Consider the following 23,524-nt stretch of genomic DNA (forward strand, 5'->3'; position numbering starts at 1 on the left):
ATGACTTCTCTGAAATGTGAAAAATTCTCTATCCCCAGAAACATCTGGTGGCAAAGGTTTCAGATAAGGGATTGCAGACCAATCCTCTAGTTGTTTCCTGACCATGAACATGAGCTCCTCAAGGGTAGGAACCTCATTTGTTTTATTTAATGCTGTACCCCCAGGCCTCGCCCAGAGATTGGCACATGGTGGGCATTTAGTACCTGTGAGTGAAGCCATTGAGTGGGTCTCCCTGTGGACCACCACGGCCTGGCTCTGCTGAGGGGGGTTCTGGCAGTTCAGCAAGGACAACTTTTGGCTGGCTGTCCCCTTGTGTTGGTAGGTAGCCGTCTATTTTGACTATGTCAGGGGCCAGCCTGAGACCTCTGGAACCAGGTATGTCTCAGAGCTTTGCTCTAAGAGTCATTAGGTTTACTTGGGATGGTTCAGACTAGACAAAGCTATCCAGAGAGGCCTTTCAAACCCAGTCCCCTGTGGCCTCGTAGGCTTCCAGAATCTGGTGGCAGATTCAATGCCTGTGAAGCTATTTGAACTATGGGGAAAGCCTACAAGTCCCCACTCCGCTTCCTGACCCACCAGTGTAGCCCCCACGTCTCTGGACTGATGTCTCCCAAAGCCTTGTGATGACATTTATTCCCCTGACTGCCTCCCTGCCCAACTTCCTCAGACAGCACTGGGTCCTGCACTCCTTTTGGCATCACAGAGCATATTGCATGTAGCAGGGGTCTGAGAAATATTTATTGAACGACTGGATGGATGAATGAATGAAAGAAAGGATGAATTGCATCCTTCTTGACATTTGACCCTCTCCCTTTTTCCTGGCATGGTGCAAACCCCATCTTCACCTCTGAGGGGCTGGCATGTGTATTTTGTTTTGCAATATACTCAACTATCGTTCTTGGTTTTCCAGGCTCTGGCTGCCGCTTGGAGACGCTTCTTCTAAGCTGCATCCTCATCTTCACTTTCATCTTCATCAAGCATCGCGTGATCGCTTCCTGTGAGCCAGGCACTATGCTTTAGCTCATTATCTCATCTACTTGCTTTATCCCCTCTTCACAGAAAGGTGAAGTAGCTCACCCAAGGTCACACAGCTAGTAAGTGGCAGAGCTGTAATTCTAACCCAGGCCTGACCAGTCCCTCTGACACCCTCTACGTATGCTGGGCCTGTGAGAGCCTCTCCATTTTCCTCCTTTGAATTGTCTCCACAGATCACCAAAGTATTTTAAACTAGTAGCTCAGCCTGCTGAGCCTTGAAGCCTGAGATGAACCCTCGGATGCCTGGCACCGGGTCCTCAGGTCACAGAAGACACACGTTGCCAGCTCGGGGTTCAGGGTTTGTGGTTAATGGGTCAGGCTTTGGAATCTCACAGAGCTGGTTTTAGTCCCAACTTTAACAGCACATACCTCATATAATCTCCAGGAGATCATGGTAGGTACTCAATAACATGTGTTAGATTAATTAATCAAACTCAATAATACCTGTAAAGGATATAGTTCAGTGATTGGCACAAACTGAGCATCTTCAAAGGATGGCTACCATTTTTATTTACCATGAGAAGCCCGCTTCAAATTTCAGCATCAATAACCCAAGCTTTTTGACAAGTGCAAGTAACTTTTATTCTACAGTCATGGTGGAAGCCTAAAGTGATTCTCCCCCGCAAAAATCGGGGCCTAGAATCTCTACACTGTTGAGCGCTGTAGAGTTGGTACCCAGTTCCAGCTTCCCTGACGCCACTTTGCCCTCATCTCACATGGAGTGAGGCCTGACCTACAGCCAAAGAACTGAGGGAGTGGGGCTGTGGGAAGGTGTTATGAAAATTCTCAGCAATGAACCACTGATGCTTTGCCTGCGGGCTAAATACACAGTCAATTTATTTGGTGCCTTTCTGCCTCAAAATTATCCAGCTCCTGCAAGATCCGTAGCTTAGGAACATTAGCTCAATTTTGCTAGGGCCTCCTCTTCCTGTTGTGTAAGCCACCTTCTTACCTGGTTCCCTCTCCCCCCTCGACAAGCTTGCTGATGTGGAGTGCATTTCATGCCGAGGTGTCAGCCCCAGAGGGTCTAAATCTTCATGAATATAATTCCAGGAGGCAGAAGTTGAGCTGGGGAAGCGTAGGGAGAGTGAATTTTGAGCCGTGTTGTACTTAACAAGTTTTATTTATTTACTTTTTTCCTTCGGAAAAGTCATCTTGGGATTTATTGATTAAATGAGCCTGTGCAAGCGAAAGCACAGCGTGAACTAGAAAGCAGTGTATAGCTCTGAGGGGTTGTTGAAGTCAGTATCATTGGGTTCACATGTGTACCAGGGAGCCCTATTGAGATGACATTTGTGTTTATTTGTTTTTCTTCAGAAGAGGGATCCAGAAGACCGTCTGAGGCTCACTGAATGCAGTTCCCCTCTTAGAAGGTGAGTGGGTCTAGGGTGTTCTGGACTTAGTGGGTATACTTAGAAGGGCAGGTGCACAGTAAGTTGTCTCATGAGCCAGGGACAATGAGTCCCAAGAGGCCTTCTTAGCCTGGGAATTACTGAGGTGACTGCGGCAGAAAGTATTTTCCCAAGATGGCCACGCCAATATATCTTCCATAGTACAGGCTTGTCTTACAGGGTGACATTGACACTTCTCCATTGAGAGGTGGGTGACTCTGTTCCCTCTCCATAAAATATGGCAGATCTTTGTAACTTCCTTGAATGTGGTGGAAGTGATGCCACATGACTTTCGAGGTTAAATCATGAGAAGGCAATATGGTCTGGCTCTTGGAACCCAGCTGCCATCTTGTAAGGAAACTCAAGCCATGGAGAGGCCTTGTGTGGCAGTGTCTTAGTTTATGGCCTCAGTTAGGCTCCCAGTTGACAGACAGCTTCAACTTCCAGACATGAGAGTGAATAACCCCTCACTGAACGAGTGAGGTCACTCATGAGGTACCAAATGAGTGCAGCCTCCAGCCCTTGAATTTTCCAGCGAGGCCCCCAAACATCATAAAGCAGAGAGAAGCCATCCTACTGTGCTCTGACTGAATTCCTGACCCCAGAAACCATGAGAGGTAATAAACAACTATTGTTGTTTTAAGCCACTAAGTTTTCAGATGATTTATTATGCAGCAGTAGATGACTAATTTAATAGATGATGATTTAGAATAGCAGGAGCAGGGCAAGTATCCTACCCTTTGGATGTCGTTGGCTGATAATGCAAGGAGGCTGAAGGTTCTGAAATTGCAAGGGAGTAGAAGTCAATCATTCCTGAGTGCTTGGCCTGGGAGAGGGCAGGAGATGCAATAGAGCCAAGAGCTTCTGGATGGGATGTCTTTGTGGGAGAGGCAGGAAGAGGGCTCCATCTCTGCCATTGGGTTTTGAGTCTGAACCTTGAAGCAAGCAACTCTTCTCCGTGGTCATAACTGGAGATAGCATGCTTTCACTCCTCTGGGTGCTGGAGGCTGGCAGCATGTTCCAGCTCTTCAGGACTTCTGGAGGGTTCTGTGCCAGAGCTTACATATCTGCCATTGCCTATTTCTCTTGGATACTGAGTGAGATGAAACTCACTAGAACTTGTGCAATCAGAAGTGGTAGAATCAAGATACAAGATCTCTGGTCACAAAATAAGGAAGGAGTTTATGCTAGTTGAGGGTGTTGATTGCAAGCAACAGACAATTATTCTAGATGATTGAAGCAGAAAATGAAACTATTGAAAAGATTTGGATAGTTCTTAAAATCCCCAGGAAAGGTAGAGAATAAAGGTCAAATCACATGACAGAACTGGTTCAGTAAGGGCACATTGGAACCTGGATGTCACTGAACCCCAGATATAGCCACTGGCATACCTACTATTATGGTACTTGGAGCCTGGATGTAGCCACTACTCCATCAGGATGGAACTTCCTTGTATCTACTTTTTTTGAGTCAGTAACACGTGATTCCAAGTCCAAGAGCAGATGTACCTGATTGGTGGAGTCTGGGTCATATGCCACCTCCTAGCTGCAAGGGAAGCTAGGAAATCAAGGATCTAGTTTCATCTTTGTACAATGGAGGATTCCCCCCAAATAGGAAGAGGCTTCTGGTACTGAGCAGACAAAAAATTACAAATGTCCACCACTGGGTTGTTCTAGATTTGTTGCTATTGTGGGTGCATCAGTGTGTCAATGTGTGTTTGTGGGGGAGAGGAAGAGCAGACCTTGAATTTGAGAACAATGGAGAAACTGCTGGAAAGATCATTGCTTTTAGAAAATGTGGTGTGCTGGTTATTTGCCTATTTATTCTTAGCTCCATTCTAGCCCTTCAGTGTTCTACTCCGCATCACAGGGCCTGTATCCCTGCAAACCACAGATCCCAGCCCCCTTGGGAGGTTCAGTCAATGAGAAGCGTTGGTAGGAAGTTGGAAGGCGGGAGGAGGTGGGAGGACGTGTTCCTTTCTCTCTCTTGCTGTTTCTCGTGTGATCTTTGGGAGTGGCTGAATCTCTGACAGTTCTGACTTGAGTGACCACAGCTCAGCACGGGCCTGGGGGAGCCATCTTGGTTGGTCCTAGGACTGACCCAGGGGCCCCTCCTTGGTGATTCCATCACTTCTCTGGCGCCCCCAGTGGTGTAGTCATAAGAACATTCCTGGGTTTGGGTAATAACACGACTTCATTTCTGTCTCAGCCCTTGGAGAAGTAGCTGCTTTCTGTGGTTCCTAGTTTCTGGCCTGCCTCCCTTTCTCTTTTTGTTCTTTTAGCATTTCCAACACTTTGTAACTAGTTCCCTGGATTAAACCCCAAGTATTTGAAATACTAACATGCTTCCTGCTTCCTGACTGGACTCTGACTGATGTACATGGTAATATGGTGAGAACAGGATGCCTTACATTTATAACATGGTTCTTAATTTCAGAGAGGTTTAAGTTAGGAATGCTGCCATTTCTTCCCTTTTCCATCTGGCAGACTCATGCACTACTCAAAACTTTGTTCAGCATAATATTACCCCCACACTCCGCCCCTCAAAGCCCCAAGGTACCAAATACACGACTGCACACTCACAGGTAGGTTGATGTTTACAGTGACAGTCATGGAGATTAGAAGTGTGTGTTTGCAGGAGAACGCTTCAGTAGCTTGTCTTAGGCAAGAGTGCTGATCACTAAGTCCGGAATTCTAGTCTAGATTCCATTAGCAGCTAGCTGTGCAACCTTGGGCAAGTCATTTGACTTCTCTGGGCTTCAGTTTCCTCTCCTGGAAAATGAATGGGTTTAATCAAGAGGGTGATTTCCAAACTTTTGTTGGTAAGTTGTGAGTAATATTATATGAAAGCCCAATATGGAAAACGGAAATAGATGCTCTGGGTGAAGTGAGGGGGAGTCATTCCAGAGTTCTATGAACTCCAGTGCTTCTCCATCCCCAGACCTTTCGTGGCACCTCTACCTCACCTCTAGGGCTCCATGGAGCAAAATTATAATTCTGCACTAGATCACCTCTTCTCTATATTTCAGCTTTACACGTACAGGCACAATAAGCAGGTGAGCCGAAGCCAGTTAAATATGGTACCCATGCATTGCTCAAATGATAGTCTGCACATGGCCTTACTTCTACCAATAGATTTAGAAACCTGGGCACAAATCTTCCCTGAAACTTTCAAATAAGACACGTGTACTTTGGCCCACTGGATGACCACACCATATTCAATGGCAGATGTAAATGGAATCCTGGGAAATATTTGAATAAGGATAATCTTTTCACCATGAACCTGATAAGATCATTATAATAGCTTTGGATACTGAGGCTTAGTTACCCCGTAACCAACATTTTCTCTTGAAATTAACCATATCTATATTGGTTCACCTTTCCCAACTCTGTATATAGCCTGACTAATTGGCTCTACTGAGTTGAGGTGGGTGTTCACCATTAACACAGCTTGATGAATTAGGAAATCATCTTTGCAGCTAGCCACAGAAGAGCCAGTTGATTGTTGGGTAAATATCAAGTGTGCTGAATTGTGCTTTCCTTAAGGAAGGAAGAAACATAGGGGCAAGAGGCAAGATAGAACCAGAGAGTCTTGTCAAATGAGGCTGGGATCTGTTTGGAGTTGTTCTTAAGAAGGAGGGACTTTGACCATTAAATTGACACATTCTCTATCTACTCAATTTTTCATCATTATCATCATCATCTTCCCAGCCAACATCATTGTCTTCAAAGGCATTGCGCTCTTACTATGTGTCAGGCATAATGCTCATCACATCTAATCCTTACAACCGTCCTATCCTTATTTTTTACAGAGGAGGAGACTGAGGTTCAGGGACATTCCATTACTCATTTTTTGCAATCATCAGCTAGCAAGTAACTGAACTGGAAGTCAAAGCTACATCTGCTTAATTACAAGGCCGTGCTCATAAGCATGGCATCCTACTGCCTTCCCACTTCCACAACCCCACAGTGCAGGGGTGGGCTCCCATTCCTGTCTTATTAGCATGATGACGTTGCCATCATCCATCTGTCCCCTCACTCACAGACAATCCGAGGCCCATGAGGTCCCTACAGTAGAGCTCCTGGTGACTCATCTTCAGCTTGAATCAGCTTCAAGTGTCTGCCTTCTTTCCACGCCTGAGACTGCTGGGCACTGTTGAGCTGTCACCTGGCTTGGAAGATCCACCAAATCAAGACTGAAACCAATTAGCATGGGAAACCTGCCAACTCATCCTCCACACCCCCAGCAGACAGCCTAATTTCCTTGCTGATGACAACTCCTCGCTGGCAATGATCTTGCCCCTGCCAGGGGGATTTTCCAGGAGAATCACATGTTTCTCTTCAATGGCTGCAAAAAGTCAATTAATGAGCTAAAAAGGCAGAAATGAAGGAGGTGGAAGGGAGATGAGCATTGAGAGCCAGAGACTGTAGCCAACGATTAGAGAGAAGGGCCATTCAGTTAAGCCAGACTATGAGTCCCGTGAGAAGGGACGCCTTGGCTGAAGGATAGTGGGAGAGACCACACTGGCCCCTGATCTCTGAAATCATCACCGTCCACACGAGCATTGAAAGAGCATTGGACCTCGGTTTAAATCCCTGAATAATACTGATTTATGGTGCTTTTTGGAGCAAATCTTTCTCTCTTCTGGGTTGTACAGCATGGAGGTTAAAAGTGCAGAGTTGAACTGCTTAAATTTTGAATCTAGTCTCCACCACTTACCAACCGATTTTGAGCACATAATCTCTCTAAAACTTGCACACTATTTAATCTCTCCAAGACTTAGTTTTCTCACTGTAGAATGGGATAACAACAATATTCATCTCACAGGGATTAAGGGAAATAATGCTTGTAGGGTACCAAGCAGAGTGGCTGGCACATGGTAAGCATTCTCTAACTTAGGATGTTTTTGGTGGCAAGTAATTGAACCTCCAGCTCAGAGTGGCTTAAAAAAGGAAGTGTAATAGCTCATGTAACCAGAAGTTCAAGGAAAGGATATCTTCAGAGTTGGTTAAGTTACTTCTTCAGTGATGTCCTCAAGAATCTGGTTCTTTCCATATTTCTGTTTTGCGATCCTGAGTGTTGCCTCCACTCTTAGATGGGTAATAGGATGGCTGCCATCTAGATGTGTCAGTGTCTTGGGGAAGAAGAAGGATGTCTCTCCTATGACTCTGTTCGAAGCAAAAAACCTTTTTGTTTAAAAATCCTGCAAGCCAACTTCTGTTTATGTCTCATTGGCCAGAGTTGGGTCACAAGCCTGTTCTTGCCAATCACTGGTAAGAAGCATTTAGCCAGTGGAATCGCCCTGGAGTTGAGGGGTGCAGTCAGCTTCACCTGAGGCTGCGTGGAAACAAGTGGGACGCCTGAACAAAACTGAGCTTCTGTTAGGAAAGAAGAAGGGAGATATGGATGTTGGGTGGGCATCTGCCTAAAGTCTCTACCATCAATAAATTCCACTGTTATTATTTTTATTATTACGGTTTTTATCATCAGTTTCTTCTTTGGACCGCTTGTTCTCCCAGTCTTTTTCCTGTTCCGAGAATCATGACTCTGATCTTACTCAGCATTCTCAGTGTCTGCTGGGCTAAGTTTGGTCCCTGCCTCTTCTGATAAGAGGGCAACTGGAATGTATCATTTCTGCTTCCAATTTTCCTTCTCCTCTCAGAAACACCTCAAGCCAACAGTCCAGGTGTACAGAGATACCAAGAACAAGCCAAAGGACATGGAATTCATGTGAGCATCAGTAACTCGCAACAGTGAGTTATGTATCTGAGCTGATGATACAGTTGATTATGTGCCAAATCATCTGCCTTTTTCTACTTCAGGAACATGCTTTGGAATCCTTCCTCTGCCCAGGATGGCAAGCCCACCTCAGATAGTGTCCTGGGTTCAAGGGCCATACATTTGAACTTTTCTAGCTCATTTGGAGATAGCTTCTCTGTGTTTTGTGATCGTAGATCGTGTGGCTAATGCTTTTTTTTTTTTTTTTTTAAAGAAGGACCAGTGTAGATAGCTTGGTGAAAAACCGTTCTCATTTTGGAGAAACAACCCCAAACATAATGACTTGCCCTTCAGGGTTGGGAAAATATTCCTCAGTTACATGAGACAACCAAGTGTTTTTAGCTATCCCACCCCAGAGCATAGATTAGTTTCACACGCATAATTGAATTGTTTTTTTCTTTTTAATTTGTTCTTGGCTTTTGGCCACAATGAAGGCTGCTTGTTGAGCAGATGGCACCGTCCATGTCTCCTGTCTGTTACAAATGGTCAGTTCAATCAACCATCAGCAACCCCTTATGGGCTGGTCAATTGGCCTGAGTCAACTAGAAAGTAATGTGTTTGGTTCTGAGGGTAGACATGGGTCTATTGCCTCATAGTTTGGATGACATTTTTTCCTCAAGGGTCAGGTCAGATCCTGCTCTCTGCTGTCATAAACTCCCAAGCAAATGGCAAAAATTCAGTACCATTTGGGAGTGCTCTCAATGATCAGCCAGGAAGTCTCCAGAATCTGGCAGAGTGAATTACGGTTCATTGAGTAAGACGTTTATCACCCTCTTCTTAGAAATAAATTCCCTTTGCTTCATCAGAGAATCATGAACCCTTAGAGCTAGAAGTGACTTTGGAGGTTATATGTTTAAATGTTTTTGTAGCAAAGTCCATGGGGTGGGCCTAATTTTTGTCTGCTGCAGGGACTCTGATGAAGAAATTCTGCTTACATGAAGTCCCCATAGGCCTTCTGGGAGAGCCAGGGAGAGAATATGTTGGAGCTGATGGTTCGCTCTAGGCTAAAATTGTTGAAAGTAGGGAACAAGAGTGCCCCTTCGCTCTTGAATTGAATCAACTCTAAGTTTGAGTCCAGTTCTTGGATGGCCTGTCAAAGAAGGGGGGTAATTTGGGATGCTACATTTTTTGCATCTTTCCCTGTATCCCTGTCCCAAAGAAACCTCTCCCAAGTTCCCAGAAGAGAAGGTATGGCAAGAAATTTGATATGTGAGTCAAATAAAAGAATCATAACACCAGACTGCAAGATACTGAGAATGCAAGGAAACTCTGCTTGGAAATCTGATAAGAGTTTGATCTGAAGATTCTTGGAGTGGTGGAGGCATGACAAGAACCAGGTCAGATTGGGAGAGGGGAGAAGGAGCGAGGGCTGCTTGTGAGCTAGAGAGCCTGTGACTGCTTGAGCAATCCGAGACTTGGCTCAAGGGGAGCAGTAAATATGGTGGCCCAGAGAACCTGGAACCAGCAATTGCACAAGAAAACTTCAGTGGTCACTAAGGAGGTGGTCATGTGAACTGAGCTCATCTATCTGTCTCCCTCTGCCAGGACCTCACATCTTGCGAATATTGGTTGACCTTCATTCATTTCAGCCATGGTGCCTTGACATTGTCAGTTTGGAGAGCTCTTCAACATTCTCTCTCAGTCTCTCTTTCAAGCTAGTTAGAGTTGGTTTCTGTTGATTGCAATTAAATTACCCTAACTGTTATAGGGTCCCTTTATGACTTAACTAATTTTAAAATAGACAGACACCCAAGGAGCAAGTTTGGCCATTTAAGGGGCTTGAGCCCTGAAGCCACCAGTTCATCATTGTCCTGCCACTCAAACACTGCCAAACACAGCTGTATGCTCAGGCTATTGGGCGATGGAAACATGTCAGTAGTGAGTACTTGACGCTTCGCTGCAGGTGGAAGACACAGATGTCTAGCTGTCGTGATACTTATCCTTGTCAAAAATCATTGCTCTCTTTCTTGTCTCAGTATGACCTGTGCCAGCAGAAAGAGGGCTCTGGGAGTCAGCGCAACTGGCAACCAGCACAGCTCAGGCTCTAGCTAGCTGTGTGACGACAGCTAGTCACGCCACCTCTCTGCAGTCGGTTTCCTCACCTATAAAAGAATGAAATAACACACAGTAACTCAACATATACTATTGAGAACAGCAGAATTGCTCTGGTTGCTGGAAGGATGCTAGTGGGCCGGTGGTGGGAGTGGGTGGGAATCTGCCTACTCAATCTTTCCTGTTACCTCCTCTTTTGGTTCTTGAGGTACTTCTGGGGAACCCTAGAGGTCTGAAGGGCACAGTTTGATGACCACATGGCTAGATGATCTCTAAGGGACTTTCCAGTTTACAATTCAATTAATTTCTTTTACCAAACAGTCACATTCCCCTTTTCTCCAGCCCTTCCCTAACTGTAACCCTGATCACTCCACACACATACCTTCCCTTCAGCACTTGCTGATTGGATCTTCTGTTTCCAGAGATGGCCAGGGTTAGTGACAAGATGCTAAGGAGCCACTGATAACTCCAGTAGAACACCCTCCTGCAAGAGAGGAGCTTGAGCTCTCTCTAGGCCACCTATGGTCACTGGTCAGGCTTTTTAGGGCTCCATGGCCTGGAAGCTGAATTACAGACACACGAGAAGTTCTAGAACCCATGTTTGGACATCCTAAGGATAAAATGCTTCTCTGAGGGCATCCGGAGCCTTTCAGATCAATTTATGATACTGGTATGTATTCAAAGTGTACAGGAGACGCAAGCATTTCTATTCACTCATACTCCTTTCCCAAAGAATCTTCCCTCTCCTCTAACACACGCTTCGAATCCTTGCTAAAGAGGTGTCGAAGGATGCATGTTGGTACTAGGTGATCCCTCCCCACTGCATACCAGCCATCACTGATTGGTCCAGGAGTGGCCACTTGACCCAAATGTGACCAATTGGTTGTCTCTACTGGGACACAGAGTCCCTGCCATTTAGAGGCTGATGGACATGGAGCTGTATGGGAATATGGCTTTGGGACAGCCGCCATGTTGGGCCATGAGCAACAGAGGAAACCAGCATGCCAAGAGGAGGACATAGCTGACACACAAAGAGAAGTTAGAGAGCAGAGAACACAGGAGAGGAGAGAGAGAGAGAACATGAGAGAGCTGTCTGATATTGTTCGCATTCCACAAGGCCCTTCAATCTTCCCACATTTATCTTTATTCAGAGTTCCCTGGATCTTTCCATCAAGCCTGAATTTTCACTTGGCCAGAATAGGCTCTGTTCCTGACAACCAGGCAATTGTTCATTAAGACAAAGACTTACAAAACAAGTCATGGCACCATCAACGCTGAAAGGGCTTTTTCATCTCTTTATTCACTCAACCAGTATTTACTTAACCTAAATGTGCCAGCACTGTGGATGCAGGATATAGTGATAAACAAATATTTTGGGATTGAAAGTTGTTCCAAGTGTGCAATGGTTGAAGGGTCCGCTGCGTGAGGAAACAGCATGATGGCTGTCATGTTTATTTGAAGGGAAATGCCAGGAAGAGGAATTAGACTTGCTTTGTTAGCCCCAGAGGGCATAGGAGGGTTAATGGGCAGAAATAAGAAGGCTGTGGATTGGGATCCAGCGTAGGAGAGAACTTTCCTGTGGTTTGGTGCTGTCTAAAGGTGGAATAGCTTGTCTTAAGAGTTGAGTTTCTCTTACCAAGGGGCTGAATGACCAGTTTGTGGGGAGGTTGGAGGGTAGATGCAGACAGTGGATGAAGGCTTGGAGGAGAGGACCTCTGAGCTTCTGCCCTGAAGCTCTAGGTCCTCATTTTACCTTGGACCATGTCGTCTGTCTGCGTGACATCAGGCAAGTTATTCAACTTCTCTGGGGCTGTTTTCTCATCTGTGAAAACTAGGATAAGGAGCTCTCTTGTGCTTTGTTGTTGGGAGGAATAAATTACGCGGCACTTAGTGAGCACCTGGCTAGAGAAGGGACTCAGTAAATGAGTGTTTTCTTGATCCTTCGGCTACAGGTGGGGCCTCTCTTTTCATGAAATGCTTCTTTCTCCATTGCTGCTGCCACTTCAGGAATTTTTTTTTTGCTTTAAGCAGCTGTAGTTCATGAAGGTGATGTAGCCTGTGTCTATTCTCCTTGCTTAGCATAAGTCTGTGTGCAATGAAGGGACTTAGTAAATACTATTGATGAGACTTCATATGGAATCTTAGCTAACAGTCCCCATGCCAAGACTTGTATGAGAACGTATCTCTTCTCTACCCTTAAAATTAAACCCTGAGTCACAAGTAGACACACATATTCACACAGAATTCCATGCACAGACACACATGCATGCACACACACAGACTGCACCGAAGTAAATGCACACAATATGCAGACAAGCATGGCCATGCACACCCACAAACACAGACAGGCAGACTTTCACTTCCCCCTCTCCGTAATCAAAAAGATGGAAGAAGAATCTGCCCATGGAATGAGTCACAGAGGCGGCCAGGAGGAAGGATAGGATTCAGCATCCCTGGGGAATCTTTATTTATAGCCCCGGCTGCTGGAGAAGGGGCCTGAAATCATTCCTAGGGAGCTTCAGTGATGGAGAGTGATAAGATAACCAAGAGATGTCATTCCCACCATCGTGCTCTCTGAGAGGCAGGCACCTATTGCTGTCGGAGCCCAGAGAAGTGCTGTGTCACTCCAGGGCTGTGGTGCCTGGGGAGGAGTCGAGCTGACTGCATTCCAGCTGGTCCATCAGCAGCTGCTGGTCCTTTTCCCCAGTGCAAAGGCAATCTCTATGCTAATCCGAGCAAATCCTCCCAGCTCCAAACAAACAGAAACCTCTCCGGGACTGCAGAGGCCACTGATCACAGAGGATGCAGCTTAGATTCAAAATGATATAGTCTAATCCGCTGGCCCAATGGTCCTACCTCTGTCAGAAGTGTGGTTTCTGTAATGAGCAGAGCAAGTGGCCTGGAGAAAATGCAACGCTGGACCCAACCTGCCTTCCCAAGGACCAGGGTGGGGTGGGAGGAAGCAGCTGGCTCTTTGCAGGGCTTTGAGGACCACCAGCAAAGTCTGGTGGGGGGTGGGCAGTGAGTTCTTAGTGAGCGCAGACTCTGTGTCTCATCTCCTGTTATACCCTAGCACCCAGCACACGGTCTGACATAGAGGCAGCATCCAGAAGACGTTAGTTGACAACGGGATCCATGCATGATCTCTCCAATTTCCCAGTGTCTGAGGAGCCCAGTCACTGGGTACGATGCATGGTAGAGAGGAAAGAACATTCTCTAGGGAGCCGGGAGGACCGGGGCTGTAATCCGGCCTCTTCCTCTAGAAGACCTTGGGCAGGTCACCTAACCTCTCCAAGCCTCAGCTTGCTCATCTATAGAGCGAGACGCACTGATACCTCCTTTGTTTAGGGGGCAGTGCTGAGGATTAGAGGTGGTGCAAGTATGTCACTTCACTAGAATATGCGCCACCTGGGAGGAATGGGATATGAGGTTATCATCAGCCAATAACACTTCAGTTGAATTAACTGGTCAGGTTGCACCTGGCAGGAAAAAGGGACTCCCCCCTTCTCAAGACTACCTGGTACTGTTTGTCCTATTGGCCCCTTACTTCTGAGCTCTCCTGCATGGCCCGGAGCCCTGCTCTGACTGTGGGTCCTCCCCTCAGCTTCCGCTGCCCTAAGTTGGCTCATATGTGTGCCTGGACCTTTGCTCCTAGTTGAGGCGGGAGACCCTTCGGACTGGACCCCAGCTGTCTAGTGCAGACCCTGTGCTCGGCCTCACGTGTTCTTCCTTTTGGCCGTTGACCCTCCCCCTGGCTCCTGGCTCAGGTGACAGCAGCTGCATTTCTTTGAACTCTGTTGATTCAAATGTGCCACCCTGGGCCTGCTGGTCTGAACCTCCTCAGCATGTCAGAGTTGCCTGAGACTGGCCTCATGTTTGGTTCTGCCAGTTTCCATCTCTTATTCATGGACCTATTTCAGCCCTGGAGTCCTGATGGGACCAAGTTGATGAGCCCTGAAGCTGTTCTTTTGGGATACAGAATGCCAAATCCAGCACTTGAGACTTGGAGTTGTTCCCCAGGGAGGTCAGAGGGCAAGGAGAGCAGGAATGAGGCTGGGAGAGAAGGAAAAAACCAGGAAGTGGATGACAGTCACCTTAATGATGTAACACCCATCCTTATCCTTGAGATAAAGAGTCTTCACTCCAGCCACCATTAAAACATCACGTCAAGATTGAAGAATGAGGCAGGGGTTGTTAAAAGTCGAGGCTTTTGAACCAGACAGACCTAAGCTTGAAACCTGGCTCTGTCGCTTGCTAGCTATGTAGCCTTGGGCGAGTTGCACCATCTTTCTGAGGTTTGGATTCTCACTTGTGAAACAGGGTCAGTAACACTACTGACCTCAGAGGGCGGTTGAGAGTATGAAATGAGACAGTGGATGTAAAGTACTTAGCGCAGCGCCTGGCATGTAGCAGGCAGTCAATAACACGGTGGCTGCGATGACTATTTGTTCTTGTGACCCCTGCCCTATGGCTGCTCGGTCATCAGGAGGATCTGATGAGATAAGGGATTTGAACATGTTTAAAAGAGGACTGGAGAGCATGACGTCAACATAGAATATTAAAATCATTATTTTATTTCTCGGTTTTTGAAATTTGCCAACTGATATGCTGTTGGACATGGATTGGGTGCCTGGCAGCCAGAGGATGTGAAGGACTCTCCTGGACCCGGCTTCTGTATGACGTTTCCATCTGGTGTGGTGGGATGGAAGGGGCGCTGACAGGGTCCTCCTGTTGTCCTAGGGCCTTTGGAGGCCATCGACGTTGCTCAGTCCTTCTAGCTTAGCAGAATGGTGTATAAGTGGGGAGGGCACACAGGACCAGGAGTTAAAGCTTTGTTTGCTAACTATTTCCCAGAGCCTGGGGCTCTGAGGCTGCAGGAGACTGAATGAGCCAAGGAAGAGGCGACAAGGGACCAGGCAACAAGCCCTGATTTATGACCCAAGGCTCCGATTCCAGAAGCCATTTGGGAAAGAGCTTTAACTAGATGAACCGCCCTTCCAGCTGTGGGACTGACCCAGGCCCACTCCCAAGGGCAACCCCTTTATATGCAACCCTCGGGGAGAAAACTCAGACAGTAAATTTGGGGACTGGGTCAGGATGGGAACCTGCTTCCTACTTGCCAGGAAAATACCTGAAAGCCAAGCACCAAGCCCCTAATGGTGGAAGGGAGGGGTGGTGGAGTTTGTAACAAAATGATCTCACTGTCAGCTGGGCAGACACAGGATCCAGAAGAAGGGAAAAATTGCCCTTCCCTTTGTATTCCAGCCTTATCTTACAACCCGTACAGACACCACAGGGGCTGATTCCACATTCTTCCCCAGCATCCCAGTTGACATGGGGGCGTTATAGTAGAAGCTTGGGATGCCCTGCGTGGCCACACCTTTCACAGGTGGTAGGTGTTACAAACACCTGCCATTCTCCACTTCTTCCTTTTTAGCAGAACTGTGTGGGCAACAATGTGCTAAGGTGGACTCCTCTGCTAGATCCAGGGATGAACCAATGTTTGGTCTCACTCAAACGTGACAATTCCATTCCCATTTTCTAATGATTGGTTTAAGGGTGGTCATGTGGTACAGCTCTAGCCAATGGGACTTGAGGCAAAGTCTTCTGGAATCTTCTGGAAGGGTTTTGCTCTTTGTTAAGAGACAGACGTGGGAGAAGAAACTCTGCTCTCTCTTTTCTTTTATATATCATTGAATGAGGATGTGGTGCTTGGAGCTGTGGCAGCCTTCTTGCCACCATGAGGAAAAAGCCAAGAAGACAGCAGAGATGCTGACCCAGAGCCTGGAAACTGTTGAGCCACTGATCTAACCCTGTACCTAACTGCCAACTGGTAGACTTTCTGTCAAAATATTAAAAGTCCTTATTGTTTGAGCAACTTTTAGTCAGATATTCTGTTACACGTATCCCAAAGCATTCAAACTAATACATCAGGGAAACTTCTAATTTGACCTTCTCTCTTTCCTCTTTCTTCCCTGCCTTAACCCAGGGGACTCAAACTTGATGTGAGCAGGGGCCAGTGTGGTAATAGGGAAAGGGGAAACTGGCCTGGTCTAAGAGAAGGAAATTGGAGCATGAGTGTTCCTTGTAAAGGGGCTGGTGCTGGCTACGCAGCTCCAGCTGCTGGTGGCCATGAAGGAAGGCTAGCACCATGTGGCCAGATGTTTCTCTTTTTCAAGAGAAATTGGAAAACTGTATTTTCGAATTTTTTTATACAAAAGTGTTTAAAATTTTGTATTTAAATTTTAAAGAAGGAGACTGTATGAACCAAACCAACATATCTGAGTAGTATGTATAGTCCAGCAGTCACACATTTGGGACCTGGCCTTCACCTCAGAGTTCTATCTCTCCCTGGCCTTGATCTCAAGTGTGGGCTGTCAGTGACTTCTCTCAGACTGTGCGATGGGGTGGGGCTGTGCTTGTGGCCTGGGTGATATAGGGACGGGAGATACAGGATGGGGGAAGGAAGGACAGAGGACATAACTGTGGCCCGCCATTAAGGTGGAACGTCTGTAAGACAACAAACCTTTACCCTGGGATAAAGCTTCTCTCCGCATAGTCCTGGGTGTGATTTGCTAAAAGGGCCACGTCACTTTCTTCACTAAGTCCCATGACCAGAGGCCCACTTCTCTTATCCAAAAGCATCTCTATGGCTCAGGCTCTAAGAATGAGGGCAAGGAGAGTCTGTTTCACCAAACAGCCATGAGGCTAGGAAGCTGGAGGTAACCTGCGAAATCGCCATCCTGTATGACTTCATCAGTGCTGTAGAGACACAAGTTTTGTCTGGGAGCAAGATTCCTTAATCCCATTTAACCCAATATATGCTCAGTTCTTTTCAGCAAAATAAAAACATCCCATGGAAAATCCAAGGACGCTGTCTGCAGAGGAGGCTTTCACTGAAGTACCATTCCCCTGCCATGCTAAGAGCGGTTTGGTAGGTGGGAAAGCTCAAACGCGTCCCCCCAGGGAAGGCCTGGGCAGCTACAGACATTGTAGACCCTTGCTAAACTAACTTTCCACGGGCCTGGGGGCTCTGCTCCTCCAGGGCGAGTCCAGAGTCCTGGTCCCTGCGTGACCCAGATCGGTTGCTTAATTTAAGTCTACAGGCTGTAAAATTGGAAATCTTCATGTCTGCCTCTCGGTCATCAAATTACAAAGTTTTTGGAGTGCCTTTGTGGAGAGGCATCAAAGAGCAAAGACGCAGTTCATGCAGTGTTCTGTGTACAGCCCGTGATGCCCCTCGATGACAAGAGAGGATGAGTCACCGCCAGCTTCGGGGACTGAGAGGGAACGTCAATGAAGTCATGAATAATAGGTGCTGTACTAACACCTAAGAAGGTTAAGGGCAGGAATTAGTTGGCAGGGAAGAAAACAGAATGCGGGGGAGGCCAGCCACAGTCCTCCAGAGCTTCTGGAGCTCATTGCCATCTGGCCGCAGAGCCAAGAAAACAGAAAATTTCTTTCCTTTTAAAGGAAAAACATGTGGGGGTGTTGGAGAGAGAGATCCTTCTTCAAGGACAGAGAGGTGGACTTGATGGCCTCTGGGAGGCTTTATCGTGGCTGAGGGGGCTGGCAGTCAGAAATCGGTGAATTCGAGCACTTCTCTGAGCTTTCTGGGCTCTTGAGAAGGAAGATTCCGCAGAAAGAAAGAGCCCAACGTTGGCCACTTCTAGGTGGACCCCAACGTCCCAGAAGTGATAAGCAACCTTAGGATGTGCTTCAACCCACACCATCTAGGTAGTGAGCGGTTCAGAAGACATTTCTTGCCCTCTGCGCTAGAAGCAAGAGGCAAGGTTAGAGAGCTGGTGGTTGTGTTTCCACGGGCCTGCCAATCAAATACTTTCCTGGTGATTCCTTCTGGGAGGACGAGAAAATGATGATCATCAAGAAAATGACCAAATGCCTCACCATCTGATAGTATCTCCACTTACTTGTCAGTCTAAGTTAAACAGAAAAATCTCAGTGAGGGCAAGTTTAGAAGCCTGTAGACTGTCTAAGAGGACAGGAGATGACACCATCCCTATTGCTTCCACTGTGATGGATGTTGCCGCCTCATCAACTATGACGTGTAGATTGAGGGGTTCTTGGCCAAGACAAGAAAGTGAATAACAACAAAGGTTAGGTTGCCATAGATTGGGTTCTCTAGAAGCAGGTGCAGAAACAGGGCTTGGCCTTAGGGATTAACACTGGTGGAAAGAGAGTGCAGTGGGAAAGGCCAAAAAGAATAAACTTCTGGGTTTTTTTTTTTCTTGGTGAGGAAGATTGGTCCTGAGCTAACATCTGTTGCCAATCTTCCTCTTTTTGCTTCAGGAAGATTGTCCTTGAGCTAACATCTGTGCCAATCTTCCTCTTTTTGCTTCAGGAAGATTGTCCTTGAGCTAACATCTGTGCCAATCTTCCTCTATTTTATGTGAGATGCCATCACAGCATGGCTTGATCAGTGGCATGTGGGTCCACTCCCAGGATCCAAACCTGCAAACCCCGAAGCAGAGTGTGCAAACTTAATCACTACGTCACCAAGCTGGCCCCTAATATTCTGTTGTTTTAAGCCATTCAGTTTGTGGTAGCTTGTTAGTGCAGTCCTAGGAAACCAACACAGACCCCAACTTTCAGCTATCTTGAGTCACCCAGCTATTTTCTGACAGGCCAGCTCCTTGCCAGCCTCAGGTCTTTGATGATGTTGTGCTGGATACACATCATATTTATATTTAATGCATGCAAATTTAACTATTTATTTGGCAAAAATAAAGAGAGGTAGGCTAATTGATTGAGAGAGAGAGAGAGGCTGGGAGCAAGAGTGAATTAGTGAAGCTGCTGGGGCCCGCTCTGCCCGCTCTGCCCGTGGTCAGCGGTGAGTGGAGTGGGCAGGAGCCATGGAAGGCCTGCTCCTTCTCTCTGCTCCCAGGGACCTTGTGCTACGTGTGAGGTCAGCATTTAAGAATTCATATTCTTCATACAACAAGCCACCTTAAAGCAAGCTCGCAGACATATCTGGTGCTCAGCTGAAGCAACAGCAATTGCTTTCAGGACGAGAGGAAACACCAGTTGTGTTGGATTTCTTGCGAGATAGTATGTCATTCTCCAACGTGGTCCCTGCTGGACAGATTTGCAAGGGTGCTTTTGATTACTATCTAGTTATGATTTTCTTTTGGCTTTATGCATTGATTTTAGAACCCAAATGCTGAGTGAGACTTGATTCCTTCAAATTCACTTTGCTTGGAATTCCCCGGCGTGCTTCAACATGCCACATTTTCCAAAAAATTCTCCCTTCGTGCCCTCATCGGTGTTGAATTTCTAGCTTCTTCAAACTTCCATAAGTTTTCCGTCCATCTTCTCAATGTATCTTCACTTACAGGAACTTGTGCACATAGCAGCCTCCATTATAGATTGCATACAGCCATCTCCGTTGAGATTGGGGGCTAGATATCTTTGAACCTCTCCAAAGACTGGATGGATGGATTGATGGATTGATGAAGGAATAAACTGATGAGTTTATAAATTTCAGAGAAAAAGCAAATGGAAACTAATAACTGCGGTAAAGAAAGCCTGACTACACTGACACTGCCTAATGTGAGTTTGGATACACCAACTGAGACTCAGATTGACAGGTGACTCCACACTCTTACAGGCAGCTGGCTTCCTTTCTCTGTCGACTTAAAAAAAGGCCAGGCATGGGGGCACCCCTTTAACCCACTGGCACTAGGATACGTCTGTCTGTCTGTATCATCTGTATTGCAACTCAGCTTGCTTGTCAGTTTCTCAAACAACTCTTCCTTGCACCTCCCAATCTAAATGAGGCCCCCTCCTCTCTGTCGTATGCTATCATGGCTGCTTCTTTTTTCTCTTCATAGCAATTGTCATAGTTTGAAGCCATATTGATATTTTTGTGACTTTTAGCTTAATATCTTTTATACTCTCCCACCTCCTGGCTGACTTTAAACTCAAGAAAGGTCAGATTCGTGTCTGTTTTCTTAACCCTGGTGATCCAGTGTCCAGCTCAGCGCCTGACATACCACTACAGCTACCCATGTCTAGTGTGAATCGGGGAGGACATGTGTATATCTTCTGGGCTAACCCCTCAGCCTGCGCAGAAATGTCTCCTACAGCTACTCTGAGTTAGTTCTCCAGATCCTTCTGGAACACTCTGGCAATGGGGACTCACTAACTGTTCTGACTGGGCAACTCTAACTGTTGGGATGCTCTTTCTTACACGAAGCCGAAATCCACTTCTGTGGTACTTCCACCTGTGGACACTTGTTCTGCCCGCAGCAGTTTAAGAGAATTTTGGTCCCTCGCACTTAGCTCTGAAAAGAGTTCCCAATTGGATGACAGCTTCTGGCTCAGCAATAGCGCCAACTTCTGGCCAAACCCTAGTGTACAGGTATCCCCATTAAACTGTGACGTGCATATCTGGAAACAAGGCTTTCCAGGCGCAATGAGTGCAGGGTGGAGAAGGGGGCGATCTTTCATCTCCATATCCCTGGGGATTGATGCGCTCCTTGTTGCTGAAATCGAGTGATTTCATAGTGGTCATAAAAATCCCTTTATTTTATAGTTGAAAAGTTATAAAACACTTTTGCATGCAGCCTTCAGGACTGAAACACCACTGGAAATAGACAACTTTTCAGCACCGATTATCAACTCCTTGTGGGAACTTCCCCAGACCATTTGTCCAGATCCTACTCATTCTTCACGAGTGCTTTACATAAATCATCTCACTAGCTCAGCTTCTATCTATTCCGAGTGGTCTTTCTCAAGCCTTTCAGCTGGAAGGAAACTTCCCCTCACACACAGCACCCCACCACTTGGTATCTCTCCTATAAAGCTTATCAAAGTCTGCCTTGTATTACAGATGTTTTCCTGTTCCACTCAGCAATCAGTATGGATTTATATATTTGCCCTCCATTTATTATTTTTGCTAGCCATGGACTAAACCAAGTACTTAACATTTTTACCATTTTTTCCCACTTTACTTTCTTTGCTTTTTGCAATGACCCTATGACACAGGTGTTTATAACACCACCAATTCACAGGTGAAGAAACTGAAGCCTGGAAACTGTCATTTTCCTAAGATTATATGGTAAGTTTATACCAAAGCTTAGCTTATGAGTTCCTGGAGGACAGAGGCCATGATCCCTTATTCTCCCCACTCGCTCGTATAGTGTTTTGTACATAGCAGGTGATTAATGATTTTTTTTTTCTGTTGCTTATTGCTACAGACCCAGAAAACATCACACCACACTCGGAGTGTAGAAAGCATGTGACGCCAAGGAATCGAAGCCAGGTGGACAGGCTGAGCATTGGATGAAGTGAGAGCAGCCCTTAGGTTGAGCAAGGAGAGCACTGAGGAGCTGTGTTATGGTAGGAACCCCTGGCAGCTCTCATTGCGTGGCCACAGAAATACTGAAAACAACGGGCAGTGGTGGACATCTTTGAGTTTAGTTTAGAGTGGAGGGAGAGGCAGAAAATTTTTATTGTCTTGGCAGTTGGTCTGAGAATTCTTCCTGAGGAGAGATTTACAGTGGTGGGGAAAAAACCTCTTGATAAGCCCACCTACAGTAGACGCTGAGACTCTGCATATATAGCATAGCTGGGCCTGAACAAAGAAGAAGAATATATTTGTTGCTCTGGAAAGAGAGAGGGAAATATGAGAGGGATCGGGGTGGGTACAACCAGCAAGATGGTGACTCAGCCATGCTGGGTTATGCATGATGTAATTTCTCCCCAGAACTGCCTGATCTTCAGTAGATTCTTGAAAGCTTAGCAAGTGGTTGGCACAAGTAGATTTCTCTTGGAAAATGGGGAAAAGTCTGTGCCTCGGGATATGGGGGTAGAATGGCGACAGGGAGCCAAATGATAAGATTCTCAAGACCAGGAAACAGCAAAGATCTTGAGGATGGTTTAAGTCTTTCCTGAGCTGTGAAACTGGGGGTTCAAGGCAACATCACTGAGATCTCAAGAGTTTTGGGGGGCAACTGCCTGTCATTTGGTAACACAGCCACAAGTGGTCATATGACTAATTTGAATTCAATTGAACAGAGAGTAAATAGACATTTTTTGAGGACAAACCCAGTGCCAGGCACTCTGTTAGGTTGGACATTATCTCAGGGCGACTAGGAGAAATGTGAATCTGACCTATGGGAACGCTCCCCTCGTTTCTGCTGAGAATTCTTCCTCAGTTCTGCTGGTTGCTCACTGGTTCCTAAGGTGATTAACCCAGATTATTCTTCTAAGTGGCAGGACCTCAGGCTGGGGGCTTTCTTTTCCTCACTTTCTCCCATCAAAACTTGTCCATTTACAAAAAGCTACAGGATTTCTGTGAGAGTGTTCTGAACTTAGACCTGGAGACCTAGGAGGAAATCCCTGCTCCAGAACTTTCCAGCTGTTTGATCTAGGGCAAAGCATTTCACTTTTGGGAGTTTATTCATTTTGGTTTGTCTCTCTATAATGATTTTTACATATCTGTCACCCTGTGTATTGTGAGTGGCGCAAGGACAAGGGCGTTATCTTGTCTGTATCTTTAGTGCCCTAGCATAGGGCTTCACAGTCAGTTAAGGTTGTTATAAGAATGAATTAATGAATGAACACATATCCGTCCTTGCTACTTCCGTGAAGCTCGAATGAGTTAATGAATATGAAAGAGGTTAAAAAAAACCCTCCATAATTTGCTTGTTTATTAGAAATCTCATCACAGCTAGCTGCCACATTAGAAATTATAAAGCTAAAGCAATTTATTTAAGGCATTGATGTTTGAGAATCAGTTATATAGGTTATTGCGGCTGGGGGCTGCTTATGTTTTTCTGTGTGGGTTTTGGGGAAGAGTATTGATATTTTACAAAGGGAGTTTAATTAATCCACAAGAATTATGGACAGCAGTGATGGGTATACTGCAAAAGGGATTTTTTTTTGGCAAAGATCCAAAAATCTTGGTTTCTTCAAGCAGGAAATAAAATCTGTCAGTTTCAATTGTCCCCACAAACGCCACGACTCTAGCATCTTTTCTAAGACTCCTGGAAAAATGCAGTACAATTGTGACAGACTGTATCTTTAGCTAAGTCTCCATTTAAAATGAAGCACAACGAGAAGCCAGAAACAAATGACCAAGCCACATAGCGATCGCTGGACTTGGCCATCAGCCTGGGCTACGAACCATACGAGTCACGTTTTTCTTTGGGTTTCGTGCAAAAATTTCTCCCATTTCATTTTAAGTTGCATCTGCTCTGCACAAGTGATTTTTTTTTCCCGGAGCACCATGAATGATTTATGAC

At 46.1% G+C, this 23,524-nt stretch overlaps 1 long non-coding RNA gene across 2 annotated transcripts in view; it reads left to right on the forward strand.

Annotated features, from left to right (window-relative positions):
* LOC139075065 (uncharacterized) overlaps positions 1-23,524 on the forward strand; it is an 80,474-nt gene that overhangs the window by 24,014 nt on the left and 32,936 nt on the right. The window contains exons 4-6 of one of the 2 annotated variants that reach the window (XR_011525099.1): positions 911-1,063; positions 2,353-2,408; positions 21,476-21,617. This is a non-coding gene — a long non-coding RNA (uncharacterized lncRNA). The remainder of the gene's footprint in view (positions 1-910; positions 1,064-2,352; positions 2,409-21,475; positions 21,618-23,524) is intronic. The other variant, XR_011525098.1, reaches the window with a different exon arrangement.

The sequence above is a fragment of the Equus przewalskii genome, chromosome 13 (genome assembly GCF_037783145.1).
Source record: "Equus przewalskii isolate Varuska chromosome 13, EquPr2, whole genome shotgun sequence".
Lineage (NCBI taxonomy): Eukaryota > Metazoa > Chordata > Mammalia > Perissodactyla > Equidae > Equus > Equus przewalskii.